Raw genomic sequence first — 3,838 nt, forward strand, 5'->3', positions numbered from 1 at the left:
TGATACAAATGATGGGGCACTATTCCCCCCACTGACACCAATGATGGGGCACTATTCCTCCCACTGACACCAATGATGGGGCACTATTCCTCCCACTGACACCAATGATGGGACACTATTCCTCCCACTGATACCAATGATGGGGCACTATTCCCCTCACTGACACCAATGATGGGGCACTATTCCCCTCACTGACACCAATGATGGGGCACTATTCCCCTCACTGACACCAATGACGGGGCACTATTCCTCCCACTGATACCAATGATGGGGCACTATTCTCACTAAGTCCCACTGACACCAGGGCATATTCTACTCCCACTGGCCTTCAGACTTTAGGGGGGCCTTTTGTTTAGAAAGTTTGGGGACCCTTGAACTTCTGTAAGTAATTGAGCTGTAAACTGGAAAAGGCATTCCAGGAAAACATCTTTATGGGATATTCTTTATTCTCTCCTAAAGATGTAAAAAAAAAAAGAGAGAGATAAGATAAACCCTTAAAAATCTTGGCTGCCATGGATGTTCTACTTGGGCATAGAGCAAGCAAACTGTAGCTGTTCTTCAGAATGGAGGTGGTGAGTGACCTAGGGATTTGGACTGACCTAGATGTGGACCCACCCAGGGAGTTGAAGGACTGCAATGATCTTCCCTCCTCAGAGGAAGCCTTGAGGACCCTGGCTGCCATGGACGTTCTACTTGGGTCCAGAGGAAGCAGGCTCTAGTTGTCCTCCACAATGGAGGTGGAGAGTGACTGATTGACCCAGGGATTTGGACTTACCAAGATCTGGACCCGCCTATGGTGTTGGAGGGCTGCAAGGAGTCCCACTCCTAGGGGGAACCCTTAAAAATCCTGGCTGCCATGGATGTTCTACTTGGGCATAGAGCAAGCAAACTGTAGTTGTTCTTCAAGATCTGGACCCACCTATGGTGTTGGAGGGCTGCAAGGAGTCCCACTCCTAGGAGGAACCCTTAAAAATCATGGCTGCCATGGATGTTCTACTTGGGCATAGAGCAAGCAAACTGTAGTTGTTCTTCAGAATGGAGGTGGTGAGTGACCTAGGGATTTGGACTGACCTAGATGTGGACCCACTCAGGGAGATGAAGGGCTGCAATGATCTTCCCTCCTCAGAGGAAGCCTTGAGGACCCTGGCTGCCATGGACGTTCTACTTGGGTCCAGAGGAAGCAGGCTCTAGTTGTCCCCCACAATGGAGGTGGAGAGTGACTGATTGACCCAGGGATTTGGACTTACCAAGATCTGGACCCACCTATGGTGTTGGAGGGCTGCAAAGAGTCCCACTCCTAGGAGGAACCCTTAAAAATCCTGGCTGCCATGGATGTTCTACTTGGGCATAGAGCAAGCAAACTGTAGTTGTTCTTCAAGATCTGGACCCGCCTATGGTGTTGGAGGGCTGCAAGGAGTCCCACTCCTAGGAGGAACCCTTAAAAATCCTGGCTGCCATGGATGTTCTACTTGGGCATAGAGCAAGCAAACTGTAGTTGTTCTTCAAGATCTGGACCCGCCTATGGTGTTGGAGGGCTGCAAGGAGTTCCACTTCTAGGGGGAACCCTTAAAAATCATGGCTGCCGTGGATGTTCTACTTGGGCATAGAGCAAGCAAACTGTGGTTGTTCTTCAAAATGGAGGTGGTGAGTGACTGACTGACCCAGGAATATGGACCAACCTAGGGATTTGGAGTGCTGCAAGGCTCTCCCCTCCTGGAAGGAACCCTTGAAGGTCCTGGTTGTCACAAATGTTCTAGTTGGTCCTAGAGGAAGCAGACTTCAGTTATCCCTCACAATGGAGGTCGTGAGTGACTTCCATAGGGATTTAGATTGCTGTACGGATCTAGACTCCTTGAAGGCCCTGGCTTCCACAATGATTCTACATAGGCCTAGAAGAAGAAAACTGCAGTTGTCCCCCACAATGGTAGTGCTGAGTGACCTACTGAGAGAAAAGTCAACAAAAGAACCTTTTCCAAGCTTGAGATACCACTAGACTGTCAAGGAGCAACATTCTAGGTGTAGGTGTCCAGCCAGCATAGTCTTGTGAGAAAGGGACCCAGAACATTTATACCAATGTGCAGAAGACCACAGACTGAGCTCTGTGTAGAAACCTTCATGTATCCTGTTTTCCCTTAGGGTGGGTTTGCTCCCTTTTTTGTAGGCAATCCCTAAAAGTTTATTTGTCACCTTGTTACCTTTTTTGTGTGTTGCCCATCGTTAGACAACTATGTTTTTTTGATTTAATGTCTGTATCCCATTGGAAAGATTACCCTTCATTTCCCACCTCGGAGACACAACTGGTGGGCGACTGGTTGACCTAGGGATTTGGACTGACCTAGATTTGAACCCACCTACAGAGTTTGAGGGTTGCAAGGATCTCCATTCCTATGTTTACTCCATTGGGGAGATTTCCTTTCATTTCCCATCCTGAAGACAAACCAGGTAGTTAGAGGAAATCTCTGTAAAGAAATGGGTTCACCATTGAAATGGGCATCCCCATTGGAAGATTTCCACATCTCTTGTATCAGTAAGAACTTTATGTTTTGTCCTGGTAAAGCCAATACAAAGAGAGAGGGATCTCCAACCCCCCCCCCCCCAACTCTTCTAGCCCTCCTATACCCCATTGAAATGGGCATCCCCATTGGAAGATTTCCACATCTCTTGCTCCAGTAAGAACTTTATGTTTTGTCCTGGTAAAGCCAATACAAAGAGAGAGGGGGATCTCTACCCCCCACCCCCAACTCTTCCAACCCTCCTATACTCCATTGAAATGGGCATCCACATTGGAAGATTACTACATCTCTTGTATCAGTAAGAACATCATGGTTTGTCGTGGTAAAGCCAATACAAAGAGAGAGGGGGATCTCCAACCCCCTCCCCCCAACTCTTCCAACTCTCCTATACTCCATTGAAATGGGCATCCCCATTGGAAGATTTTCACATCTCTTGCTCCAGTAAGAACTTTATGTTTTGTCCTGGTAAAGCCAATACAAAGAGAGAGGGGGATCTCTACCCCCCACCCCCAACTCTTCTAGCCCTCCTATACCCCATTGAAATGGGCATCCCCATTGGAAGATTTCCACATCTCTTGTATCAGTAAGAACTTTATGTTTTGTCCTGGTAAAGCCAATACAAAGAGAGAGAGGGATCTCTACCCCCCACCCCCAACTCTTCTAGCCCTCCTATACCCCATTGAAATGGGCATCCCCATTGGAAGATTTCCACATCTCTTGCTCCAGTATGAACATCATGTTTTGTCCTGGTAAAGCCAATACAAAGACCCTTCCTACCCTCCCCCAACTCTTCTAGCCCTCCTATACTCCATTGAAATGGGCATCCCCATTGGAAGATTTCCACATCTCTTGTATCAGTAAGAACTTTATGTTTTGTCCTGGTAAAGCCAATACAAAGAGAGAGAGGGATCTCTACCCCCCCACCCCCAACTCTTCTAGCCCTCCTATACCCCATTGAAATGGGCATCCCTATTGGAAGATTTCCACATCTCTTGTATCAGTAAGAACATCATGTTTTGTCCTGGTAAAGCCAATACAAAGACCCTTCCTACCCTCCCCCAACTCTTCTAGCCCTCCTATACTCCATTGAAATGGGCATCCCTATTGGAAGATTTCCACATCTCTTGTTCCAGTAAGAACATCATGTTTTGTCCTGGTAAAGCCAATACAAAGACCCTTCCTTCCCTCCCCCAACTCTTCTAGCCCTCCTATACTCCATTGAAAACTAGGGGAAAAAAAGTTTTCCCTACAGATATTTAATGGGGGAGTTCAGAAACTCTGAAGTAGACCTCTTCCCTGGATCAAAAGACACCAACAGACCGAAA

This window comes from Lithobates pipiens, unplaced genomic scaffold, assembly GCF_037356315.1.
Source record: "Lithobates pipiens isolate NorthernLeopardFrog02 unplaced genomic scaffold, aLitPip1_a1.2 Scaffold_30, whole genome shotgun sequence".
NCBI classification, from domain to species: domain Eukaryota; kingdom Metazoa; phylum Chordata; class Amphibia; order Anura; family Ranidae; genus Lithobates; species Lithobates pipiens.